The sequence below is a fragment of the Pelodiscus sinensis genome, chromosome 9 (assembly GCF_049634645.1).
Source record: "Pelodiscus sinensis isolate JC-2024 chromosome 9, ASM4963464v1, whole genome shotgun sequence".
NCBI lineage: Eukaryota > Metazoa > Chordata > Testudines > Trionychidae > Pelodiscus > Pelodiscus sinensis.
This window is the reverse complement of record NC_134719.1, coordinates 50,969,501-50,982,911: the sequence shown is the minus strand read 5'-3', so window position 1 is coordinate 50,982,911 and position 13,411 is coordinate 50,969,501.

The following is a 13,411-nucleotide window of genomic DNA, read 5'->3' as shown; positions in this document are numbered from 1 at the left end:
CACTTTTGCAAGTTCAGACTAACATGGCTACCCCTCTGATTTATGAGATCACAATTCCTGTTTCTTGAGGAGTGCATCGAGGCACTCCTCCAAATGGCAGAGCTGAGCTAGAGAGTCTTTACTATTGGATACAGTTTGTGCCAAATGGAACTCAGGGGTCATATTCTGCCTCGAATAGGTGGCAGCCCTTTCCATTACAGTAGGAAATTCATCAGAATGGAAAGATCCCACTTGGAACTCCAACCTGTTGCACAGTGAGGACTCAGGCATAAAGCCAACTGTCTAGGAGGAACGTTTCTTGATTGTCTCCTGGGAGCATTAACAATTCATCAGCGAGGCCCCCAAACATATGAACCCATACCTGAATACAAAGAATAGCAGTGTGCAGGTGTTCCCCAGGTAACCAGACTAATTTAACCAAGTCTGCAGTTTGAGAATAGACCCCAAAAAGGACACAGGCTGTGTCCTGCATAATGTCATGGAAGAGTTTATCATGGACACTCACAGCTGTGGGCAAGGGGACCAGGTGTATCTCACAGGCCATATCTAAATCATTTCCAGTATACAGGCAGTCCCCGGGTTACGTACAAGATAGGGACTGTAGGTTTGTTCTTAAGTCGAATCTGTATGTAAGTCGGAACTGGCGTCAGCCGCTGCTGAAACTGATCAGTTTCAACCGTGGCTGAATCTGGATGCCAGTTCTGACTTACATACAGATTCAACTTAAGAAACCCAGATGTCCCCAAGTCAGCTGCTGCTGAAACTGATCAGCAGCTGATTCCAGGAAGCCTGGGGCAGAGCAACTCTCCCTCGGGCTTCCTGTAGTCAGCGCTGGTCAGTTTCAGCAGCGGCTGACTTGGGGACGCCTGGGGCAGAACAGCTAGGGTGCTGCTGGGTTGGTCCGGAGCGGCGCTGCGGGACCAACCCGGCAGCCCCCAGCTTCTCTACCCCAGGGGTAGGCAAGAAAAGCCTGGTCTGCTGGGGGGGGGGTACTAGCTGTACCCCCCCCCAGCAGACCAGGGAGACGGGGGTGGGGACGCCCAAGTCCTCCACGGCTTTGCTCCGTCTCCCTGGTCTGCTGACCTGGGAGATGCGGAGCAAAGCCTCAGAGCACGCGGGCAGCGGGACAGCCCAGGCACACCACGGCTGTCCCACTGCTGGTGTGCTCCGAGGCTTTGCTCCCCATCTCCCTGGTCTGCTGGTCAGACCAGGGAGACGGGGAGCAAAACCTTGGAGCACGCCCACAGTGGGACAGCCCGGGCGCGCTTGATCTGTCCCCCTGCGGGCGTGCTCCAAGGCTTTGCTCCTGTTCCCCTGGTCTGCTGGGGGGGGGGTACAGCAAAGCTGCTGGACCCCCCCCCAGCAGACCAGGGGGACAGGAGCAAAGCCGCCCAGGCGGCAGGGGTCCCGCCGCCTGGGTGGCTTTGCTCCCGGGCAAACGAGCAAAGCCGCCCAGGTGGCGGCTTTGCTCGGGTGTCCCTGGTCTGCAGGGGGGGGGGTCCAGTGGCTTTGCTGGATACCCCCAGCAGACCAGGGAGACCGGGAGAAGCTTTTCTCACCCCAGAGGACAAGGGTGGCAACCTGCCGCCCGTGAGCTCCGGGGCGAGAAAAGCCCCATTCGTAAGTGCGGAAGTAAGTCGGGGACTGCCTGTATTGGTCCTGCCAACTCTGCACACTTTCCAGACACTGCATGAACGTGTTCTATGCCCGGGGTGGGGAGCCTAACTCACAATGCAAGCTCGCCCTATCCAAACCAGAGTCAGACAAAGATGTAATGGTGAGCACCTGCTGAGGAGTAGGGTCGTACCCCTCAGGAGAAGTCTGAGGCACCTCAATCCAGATCAGAGCAACAGATCTACTGCCTGCTGCATAGCATTTTGATCCTCTTGTAACAGTCTAACCATGGTCCACATCATAACAGGATAGGAGGGCTGTACAGTGTGAATGTGGAACTCATAGTTGGGGGAGCAGAGGTCTGGGGAGGAACGGGTGGGTAAATAGGTGCAGGAAGAGTAGGAAGGGGGCAAGAAGCTTGCTTTAAGGCATCTACTTGACCCTTTAGGGCCAGGTTTTTAGCTTTAAGAACATTAAAATCGTCCATGTTGTTTTCAGCCATTCTGACTGCCAGCATACTCTGAAGATTAACAGGGTACTGCTCCTCAGCAATCTGCTGCAGAGTTTCTACTTTACTTCTAAGATTAGTAACTTCCTTCTACTAACCAAACAGACCCTCACACAGAGCTTGCATCTCCACAGTCTTTTTCTTATTATGCAAAATTCTGGATGCAAGAGAGGATTCTGCCCATCCCTGAATGACCAGCTAATCCTGACGTTCCCCCAAAAGACACTCAATAAGGTCCTCCCCTCCATTTTCCCACTAACTTGTTCATAAAATCCCTAACAGTTGTTGCAGTAAAGAGTCCATCAGACTTACCCATGAAATCCGTTGATCAGGCACGACTCTCCCCTGGAATCCTGTTTGTGATGGCAGATGTTAGACAAGAAACAGGTGACCCAGTAGTGGATGGGGTAAACGGACCACTTCATTGCTGACACACGTTTACCTCTGACCCCCAACACAACATTCCGAGTGGCAACAATTTGGCAGCAATTACATTCTTTTATCCATTTTAGTATGTTAATGTACACGCCTGTTACTACTTTCCCTAAATCCTTATTTAGTAAGGTTAACTCCTACACAGGAGGAGGCATTGGACACCAACGGGAATTGAGCCCAGGGTTGTTGTTGATGATGATAATGATCAGGGCTAGCTGAACCGTGGTGAGCCCCGCTCGCTAGTCGTGCTGTCTGGTGATCTGCGCATGTGCAGATCGCCTGAACCCGGCTCCTCCGGGTTGCAATCTACTCGCCACAGGCATTATTTGTCGAGCCCTGATGATGATAATGAATATTATTATACCCACCTCTAATGATTGTTTACAGAATTTCTAATTAAATCAACACTTTTGTAACTACAAACTTTCCTAATTAGCAGGTTACAAAGATTACAAGACATGTGACCCTGAAAGTACTTTTTATAGAGCAAGTGAGAGTAAGTAAAAGACACAACAAAGAAGAGCAGCTGTATGCTTACCTGTCTTTCTATGCTGCAAGAACAGTGGGAAAGAACATATTTACACATCAGAAAGGATAATACCTGCTTTGGCCCAATCCTAATCTATCTTTCCAGACTAAAACAGAGGAAGAAAAAGCATGCTCAAAGGGTTGTGGCTGAACCCCTTTACAACTGAGGTGTAGTCATTCTACACTCCTATTAATTTTTACATATAATTTTTACAGTAAGTATAGATGTGGTCTAAGGTCTGTACCTGCCTCCTTGGTCACTTGATTCTTGGCCAGATTCCTTGGCCTATTCTGTCTCATCCAGAGTTTCCACAACTATGCATCAGATTGGTTTAGTGTTTTCTCTGTGCTGTGACTGCTGTGTTGAAGATTGTAACTCACGTGGGTGCAAGAGTGCCCTCCTCAATATTTGGAGAACAATTTACAATGCTGTTGTATCATGCAAGCAAGGTACTAACAAACTTCAACAGAACTTTATTTACCAAAAGTAAATCTCTTTACAAAGCTGCTGCATCCCTCTCTAGCTCTCACTCAGCCCTGGCTAATCTCCTCCCCCCTTCTTCCTGTTTCCTGTGCTTCCAGTCTCCCAACAGCCATTGCTCCCAGTTCTAATAATTACAAGCAGCATCTAAAATACCACAAATGCCTTGCCTCACATGATAGAAAGGTTCTCCTCTAGATATGGAAAACGGACATGCAGCTACCCTAGTGACATGTGAGAAGTAAGGTGATATCTATTTACATAAACACAAAACGTGCAAAAGAATCTGCATTTATATTTCACATGCAACTGACACAATCTACTCAACGTATGTACATACATAGTATTTTCATAAGTAATCTTTAAATATATTTTCCAGCATATTCTCAAATACATTAGAAATAAAAAATTTTAAAAAATGATAGAAAACATTTTGAATTTTTTTCTTTATATTCCTCTAGCACTCATGAAAACGATTTCTGGTCCATTTTGATTGTTATCCATGTGTGTCTTCTGTAGAGAGCTGATAACTGGCAGAGATGACCTGCTAGCCTGCTAATGAGCTCTTTCCCCCTGTGGAACTTTATGTCCAATTTAGGAAAGTCATTGTGAAGCAAGTTTTGAATTAAGACTGGTAATAAATCCAGCTAAGGGCACTTGTTTGCATGATTGTGCACCTGGGGGTCAACAGCCAGGCTTCTATAGACAGTATTTTTATTCATACTTTCAACTGAAAGATTTAATTTTTTAAAAGTACGTCTTGGGGTAACAGAAGGCACTAAATTAAGGTCCTGGTGTGTGGGATAATATTTGGTGTTTTATAATGGCTCTGGTATGTGACAATGAAATCGATTGGGGTGAAGAACCATTTTTGGACTTCACTTTCAGATTCTTTTGTGTTCAGAAAGATGGACAGAATTGTGCATCTTTATAAAAAGCATTATAAAAATAAGAATACACTTTGGAACATCTATCTGTGATCAGAGTGTTGGTCAGAGAGGATTAATGGCTCAGCTGCTAGGTTGGTCTGTTGGCAGTAACAACTCCAGGGTTCTTGTCTTTGTCAAAATGGAATATAAAAATCTGTCACAGGGAATAATTAGTCATTGCTAAATATGTGGTATTTTAAGTTAATGATCTCTTCTCTGTGTGGGCTATAACTGTTCCACTCATTCACTCAGAGAATGCGGGGGCTTCAGAAGCAAAGAAACAGAGCTTCCCTGCACACTCTGGGTTGGGCCTGCCAAACATAACTGATGATGCTGGAGAGAGATCACATCCCTATGCACAGGGCTGGTGTAAGTATTTTGAGGATAATTAGTCATATGATTCTTTGGGGAGTGCTATAAACTTAATGACTTATTTTATATTAAGTGTGGGGTTTAGAAGAGCCACCTCTGGCAATTGGTGTGTATTTTCAAGGTTATCCTCACAATGAAAAGGCTTTGTAATTTTATTTTCTTTAAAAGTAGCTTAGACTCTTCTTTGTAGAGTGGGTCACAGCAGCAAGTTCAGTTCAGCCCATCAGTCAGCTCTGCAACTACAGGCACCTAAGAAATTCAGAATTAGCTCATTATTTATATTTCCAAGGTACATGCATGAAAGTCCAGTCAGTCAACTCCTGTTGCCATTGTTATTCGTATGATTCATTGATATTTATGACTAAATTACTATATGATGTTTCACTATGAAAGTTTATGGTACCAAAAGGTTTTCTATGGTGAATCTTTGTGGATTAAATACCATTCTGGACTGTTGTACTCAAATTGCATTTGATTACAGCATTTTTCCCCTTTAAATGGTTTTTTTTCCACTTACTGATTTCAAATTATTAAAAACGACTCTTCTATAATTCCTTAATGCTTTAGAATCCATATGGTTTTGGGACTTGAGACCAGCTTTTGACATTGCCCACAAACTGGAGACATATCTATCACTTAGGACTTCTTTACACAGTCATCAATGCACATTATGGGGATGAGATTTTGAAGTATGTATTTATGAAACAGTACATTAAAGCACACTACAGCATTTTTCATGCACACATGTAGGGTCTACACCAGGGCTGGCTCACGACATTTTGGCAACCTGAGGCGGGGAGCTCAAATGATGCCCCCATGCTCCCTTCCTTGGGCCAAAACTTTGAAAGGTCTCAATTCTGCCTTCTTCCTGTTCTACTCCTCTCAAGGCACTCCACCATCTCTGTGCATCTAGAGCAGAGAGAATACATATGTAACAGCAGCAGATACAATTTTCTACACTCTGGGTCCTAGTGGTACCCCCCCACAGTCTGGCACCTGAGGCGGCTGCCTCAGTTCACCTCATGGTAAGGCCAGCCCTGGTCTACACAGACCAATTAGCATTCAACACATTAGTTTTTGCTTTACAAATCATATCTCTGTGGTTCACTTTGCTGCTTCGTGTGGTCAAAAGTAGGTATTTGTAATACCTGATGGTTCCATTTTTAAATACATCATGCTCATGGAGCATTGACCAATGTAAGTGCTCTATATATTGGTATAAGTGCAAATTCCAGTTAGGAATTTCAATGTTATAGCAGCAAGACTGTTTAGAGGCGAGGTAGAGTTCAGTTAGTTAGAAAATTTCACTCTGCATACAATTTTATGTAGCTTATTTCTATGATTCCTTTTACATCTGCCATACTGTTATGAATACTGATTGGCCTACCCTTCTATTTCATGGCAAATGTCAGCTGCCAGTGAGTGTACAGCTTGGTTAGCGGTCATTATAAGTCAGAAAAATGGAAGATTTGATTAAGGTAAGAACCTTATGAGAGAGATTTAACACATCAAATGATTATTATGTGAGCCTGATTCTTCTTCCTCTTACACTGGTGTAAATCAGGATTAATCCTATACAAGTGAATGCATTTACACCAGTGGAAGTGAGAAGAGTATTTTTAAATGCTGCTTAAGGGTCTTAGTAAAGTGTAAAACATAAAATAGCTTAAAATAAAGCTAATGTGTTCTTTTAGATATCTTTAAGTCCAAAAAAAAAAATGTTCCAATTCTAAGCAAAAGAGCAAGGTAGGTTCTAATGCATGGGTGGGCAAAAGAGTCTCCACGGGCTGGATCCGGCCTGCCAAGCGGGTGGATCCAGCCCTAGGAGGCCCTGCTGCTCCCCTGCCCCCAGGCCAATTAGTGCCCGAAGCCTCCTCCCGCACTACCAGGAGCACATGGTGCTTTGAAGAGCCATGCGCTGCTCACAGGGTGGGGGAAGGGGAGTGGAGGAGGCTTCACGCGCTCCCCAGCCCCCAGGCCAATCAGGGCCTAGGGGTGGGGGAGCTATGTGAAGCTTCCTTGCCCTACCCTGGCCCTGCAAAGAGACCATGGCACTTCAAAGTGCCATGTGCTCCTCGCAGGACAGAAAGAGGCTTCAGGCGCTCCCACACCCCAGGTCCTGATTGGCCTGGGGTGGGGTGCATGCCAACCCTCTTCCAGGGCATGGATGCCTAGTGGAAAGGGAGATGAAAGGGACTCCCCCACCCACAGACCATGGTCTCGGGGTGGGGTAGCACCACCCCTTCCCGTGTAGGCCCTGCCCCTTCCTGCTTAGGTCCACCCTTTCTGGGGTAGCCCGGAGCTACTTCACAAATTTGCCTCCGGGCAAAAATTATTGCCCACCCCTGTTCTTTAAGAGACATGTTGAAAGAACATATTTTACAGTTTCACATGCACCAATGGAGAAGTAGATCTTGTCTAAAAGGATCTATGGATAGGGCTGTCAGGTGTCTGGTATTGACCCAGACAGGCCAGTATTTTCCCCTCCTGTCTGGTAAAAAAAAATCGGAAAATACCAGATACCAAAAATGTCCAGTATCAGAGGGGTAGCCGTGTTAGTCTGAATCTGCAAAAGCGGTGAGGAGTCCTGTGGTACCTTATAGACTAACCGAAGTATTGGAGCATAAGCTTTCGTGGGCAAAGACCTATTTCGTCAGATGCATGTCTAAAATGTCCGGTATTTTCTGATTTTTTTTCCCTGGCCAGGAGGCAAAAATACCGGACACCTGGCAACCCTAGTGCCCGGGCCCAGCCTCTGGCCTCCCCCTGGACCCCGACACCCCCAGGCCTCTGCCCCCAGATTCCATGCTTTCCTGGTTCCACAGGGAAGCTAAATTCTGGCTTGAACAAGAACACAAAATGGCCACCAGCAAAAAGCCTAAAGACCAAGGGGAAACAATGCCTTCCCTGGGTCTCAGTGCTCAACCGCTCCCCAGTTCCTAGTCCTATTCTAACTCTGCACTCACTCTGAAAGGGGCCATGCTGTTTTAATGCTGATTTGCTTAATAAGTCTCAGCGTCCTTTTTTTTGCTCAACAACTTTGGTCTCCCCCCCTTTTTTTTCTTCAACAGAATATTTTCCCCAGTGCTTTTTTGGGGGGAGTGGGGTGTTTGGTATTTTTGGTTCAAGCATCTGGCAACCCTATCTATGGAAGAAGATTTCCTTATCTCAGATAAGCATGAGGGGAGAAAAATCTCTTTTTGGTGTCAGTAAGTGAACTGCATTTATTTAAGACAAGTATTGGGACACAGGTTGGAAAGTGGCAGGAAATCACTCTGAGGGTTGATTTCCCTTGTTCCTTCCAGAGATAAAATTCACAGTAAACAGTTTAATTGATTAAGTTAAAAAAATATCCTGGGGTAATTGCCTTTTTTATTGATTAGTTTTTTTGTAATTGTTTGAAACTTAATATTCTGTGTGAACATTTTACAAAGCAAAATTTAATTGCATGAATCTTTGTCAATGAACAACAACAAAGAGGCATAGATTGTTTTAGCATTAGCTCTCATGACTCTACATTCAATTTCTTGTTTGTTAAATTGTAAGAATTTTTTTTTAACATTTACCCAAATCTCATTTGTTTAGGACAAGACCAGCCATCGAGCCATTGATAACAATATAGAATTAGAGACATGTGAGGAGTATTTTACTAATTTTGGGTATGTCTACACTACAATGTTAGTTCGAACTAACGGACGTTAGTTCGAACTAACATTCATAGCCGCTACACTAGCACTCCGTTAGTTCGAATTTGAATCGAACTAGCGGAGCGCTTAGTTCGAACTAGGAAAACCTCATTTTACGATGCTTAAGCCTAGTTCGAACTTACTAGTTCGAATTAAGGGGTGTGTAGCCCCTTAATTCAAACTAGTGGGAGACTAGCCCTCCCCAGGTTTCCCTGGTGGCCACTCTGGCCAACACCAGGGAAACTCTATGCCCCCCTCCCAGCCCCGGACCCCTTAAAGGGGCACGGGCTGGCTACGGTGCCCGTGCCAGGTGCAAGCCTGCCACCACCCAGCCAGCGGACCCTGCACCTGGCACGGCACAGAGCCACCCACCTGATGCCCCCCAGCCCTCCCTCTCTTCCCGGGACCAGGCTGGCGGCTCCCGGGAGCTTGCCCTGGACCGTAAGAGGCGGGCACCTTCCTGGGCTAGTGCGGACATCGTGGACCTCATCCACGATCTCCGCACTAGGCACCGGAAAGTGGCCGTCTAGGGCAGGAGAACTGCCAGCCTGGCCACCCAGGAGCAGGTGTGCATGAAAATCAAGGGGGTCCACTGAGACCCCCGACCCTGAGCCCTGAGCTTACAATGGCCGTCCTGGGTCAGACCAAAGGTCCATCTATCCCAGTAGCCTGTCTGCCGACAGCGGCCAACCATAGGGACCCTGAAGGGGATGGACCGAAGACAGTGACCAAGCCATTTGTCTTGTGCCATCCCTCTCCAGCCTTCCAGAAACTTTGGGCAGGGACACCACTCCTACCCCCTGGCTAATACTACTCCATGGACCCAACCTCCATGACTTGATCTCACTTCCCTTTAAACTCTGTTTTAGTTGTAGCCTTCACAGCCTCCTGCAGCAAGGAGTTCCGCAGGTTAACTATTTGCTTTGTCAAGAAGAACAACTTTCTCTTACTAGTTTCAAGCCTGCTACCCATTCCTTTCCTTTGGTGTCCTCTAGTCCTTCTTTATGGGAACTCATGAAGAACTTTTCTGAATGCACCCTCTCCACCCAACCCCTGCTTTTAGAGACCTCTATCCTGTCCCCCCTCCGTCTCCTCTTTTCTAAGCTGAAAAGTCCCAATCTCTTTAGCCTCTCTTCATCTGGGACCTGTTCCCAACCCCTGATCATGTTAGTTGCCCTCCCCTCTCCCAGCCTTTCTCTTCCCCTCTCCCACCTCCTTTTCCCAGTCTCCCCCAGTTTTGTTCAATAAAGACAGAGTCAATGTTGGAAGAAACATTATCTTTATTTTGTACATCAATAAGAAGGGGGGCTAGGGAAGGGTAAGTGGAAGGAGGTGAGGGAGGAATGGGGTACGAGCCCCCGATGGGGAGGACTGGGCTGGCTCTGTGGGCTTCTGGGGGTGGAAGCTCTCCTGCAGCCCCCCGATTGTCCCCTCTGCCCAGATGGCAGCCTGCAGCAAGTGCAGCCGGTCTGATGGCTGAGTGGTGTGATGTGCCCAGTGTGGGTACTCCGGGCAATCCAAGCCAGGACTGGTTTTCAAGCGGGGCACCCCTTAGAACTGTCTGTCCGGGGTGGGGATCAGGACCCTTTAAGCGCAGCCCTCGGCTAGCCTGAGACAGCATCTCCACGCTCTAAGTCCTCCTCTGATGCCCTGCCGGCACTGCTTCCGGCCATCCTTAAGCCCTGTTCAGAGTCCACTCAATGTGGAGTTGCTAGTTCGAATTAGCAAAACGCTAATTCGAACTAGTTTTTAGTTCTAGACACATTAGTTTGAATTAGCTTAGTTCGAATTAACTAATTCGAACTAAGTTAGTTCGAACTAGCGCTGTAGTGTAGACATACCCTTTGAGAATTTCTAAAGGAAGAGCACTAAGGATTAGCAAGGAACATATTCCATTAACACTTGTATGGACCATTAACTTCCTCAGGTGTGTTGTGAAGATTAATTAATTAATGTTTCTACTGTGTTTTGAAGTAATAAAGTACCATTTAATTACCAAGTGCTATAATATAATTGCTCAATTATTTTTTAAAATTGTGCTTGCCGAACATTTTTGGTAGGAAAACACAAATACAATTTAAAAAACGCCACAGATAGTAATGATCCTTCCCAAATATTAACACATACAGAGCATTTTAAATGTTTATTTTTTTATTGTATATTGGGTGGGAGGAGTAACCTCTGAGAAATCAATGGAATAACTTTTTTGATAGCCCCAGTATGGAAGGATATACAGGGCTTGAAATGCTGAGGGGTTAAAAATTCCTAAAAAACTAATCATTTCAACCAGAAATATACATGTGGAGATAGAGACAGAGAAGAGAGAAAACAAAACCAAAAGCAAAAAGAGCAAGATGTAAACCAAAAGGCAATGCCTTTCCATATCTCCAAAGAAAGAAATATTACCGGACCAATTTACATATATATTATCGTTTAATTACTGTCCAAGGCTCTGAAACTGTAAACTTGTCTGCACAAGTTGACTTCTGTGCTAGTACAAAGCCCAGTTCAAGTCAGCAGGATTTCAGAAAGATGTAGGTATGCATCCACAAGGAGCAGTTTGCAGGATCAGGGCCTCTGTATGATACTTTTGAAAGAGTATCATTTAGTATATGAATAAGTTCCTCAAGTATTTTGCTTGCTATCTAACAACCATAATTATTCTTCTGTCATTTTTTATTTGTTTAAATTTTGCTGGTAATCTATGGTAGCAATGCCATTTTTAAGGTATTTGTCTCACATAGGCTATGTCTAGACTGCAGGCTTCTTTCGAAAGAGGCTCTTTCGAAAGATGCTTTCGAAAGAGCCTCTTTTGAAAGCATCTTTCGAAAGAGCCTCTTTCGAAAGAGCGCGTCTAGACTACAATGCACGGATCGAAAGATCGATCCGCTATTTCGAAAAAGAGCGTCCAGACTGCCGGACACTCTTTCGAAATTGAAAGCCACCCGGAACTGCTTCTGCCAGGGCATGGGGGCAGCATTTCCTTCCGGGTGCTGCCTGCCAGCCCTTTGCAGAGACGCGTGGTTAAAGGGACGCCCCTGAACACCCGTTGCTCTGCTCCTGCAGCTGCCTTTGCTGTCCCTCGAGGAATTAAGCAAGGCATTGCAGTGCTGGTTTGGAGTGCTCAGCTTCCTGGGACACCCCAGCAGCTTTTTTCTTTTGAGGTTTTTCTGCGTGCAGACCCTTTTTTTTTGGCATGGAGCCAGAGCTGCCCCTGGGCAGGCGATGGCCCCACACCACCATACTGCAGCTGTTGCTGCATCTGCATGACACTGTCATGAGGCTACTTCCCGAGCTGCTCCCAGACCAGAGGTACGAGGGGTTCCTCCGTCAAGCAGCCGCACTGCCCTTGCCTCCAAAGTTTTTCGTGGACAGGCGTGTTTGGAGGTTTGACACCAGCTCTGAATGGTGGGACCGGCTCGTGATGGAGATCTGGGATGACCAAGACTGGCTACGGAACTTCCGCATGAGAAAGACCACTTTCCAGGAGCTGTGTACCTGGCTCGCCCCTGCTCTGTAACGGCAAGACACCCACCTGCGGCCCGCCATCCCCCTGGAAAAGAGGGTCGCCATTTCCCTCTGGAAGCTGGCAACCCCCGACAGCTACCGCTCTGTGGGACACCAATTTGGCATGGGGAGATCTACTGTCGGGGCCGTCTTGATGGAGGTAAGTCATTGTCTGGGGACAGTCACAGTTTGGGGTGGGGGGAAGGGAGACTGTCAGGAAGGGCCAAGTGGAGTGGGAGTGGGAGGGAGCTCCTCCACTCACCCTGAATTGTGGGGGGGGGGGGGATTCTGAGGAGGGGATTCCCGGGCTGTTTGAGAGGGAAGGTGGGCGGTGGGTTCTCCTCCTAAGAGATAAGGCACCCCTTCTAACATTTTGTTGTCTGTCTCATTCTGCAGGTGGTGAGGGCCATCAATTCGGAGCTGCTCAACAGGCTCATCTGTCTACCAGATCTGGACAGCGTCATGGCCGGCTTTGCTGCCTCGGCTTCCCCAATTGCGGAGGAGCGCTCGATGGGACACACATTGCCATCCGTGCACCGCCCCATCGAGCAGCCCAATTCATTAACAGAAAGGGCTACTTTTCTATGGTCCTCCAGGCCCTGGTCGACCATCGTGGCCAGTTTTCGGACATTTGTGTTGGGTGGTCAGGGCGGGCACACGATGCCTGCATCTTCAGAAACTCGTACCTCTACCGGAGGCTTCAAGCAGGAACATTTTTCCCCCATCGCCAGTTTGCGGTTGGGGATGTGCACATGCCGGTGTGCATAGTGGCTGATGCCGCCTATCCCCTGATGCTGTGGCTGATGAAGCCCTACACCGGCCACCTGGATGCGAGCAAGGAGCAGTTTAATGCTCACCTTAACCGGGCTCGCAACCAGGTTGAATATGCGTTTGGCCGTTTAAAGGGCAGATTCCGGTGCTTGCTCACACGCCTCGACATGGGGGAGAGCAACATCCCCGAGGTGGTGGCTGCATGTTGCGTCCTCCATAGCCTCGTGGAGAGGAAAGGGGATGCCTTCCTACCAGGGTGGGGTAGAGCTGCTGACGCCCAGAAGAGGCTCTTTGCCCAGCCCCGGACAGCTGCCATCCGCCAGGCTCACCGGTCTACTGTTGGCATCCGGGAGGCCCTCCGGGAGCAATTCTCCAGTGGAGGCCACTGAGACTGAGTGCACTGAGGGGCTTCTGTCTGGGGTCTGGGCCCTGGCTCAATAGAAGCTTCCCTCCACAACCCATCTCCTGACCCTGTTTGGACACATCACTTACACCAGGGTGTGTTTCAAAATAAAATGATCTGTTTACTTTTTGTACATATTATCAAACAATAGTATAAATGTTGCAAACATAACAAAAT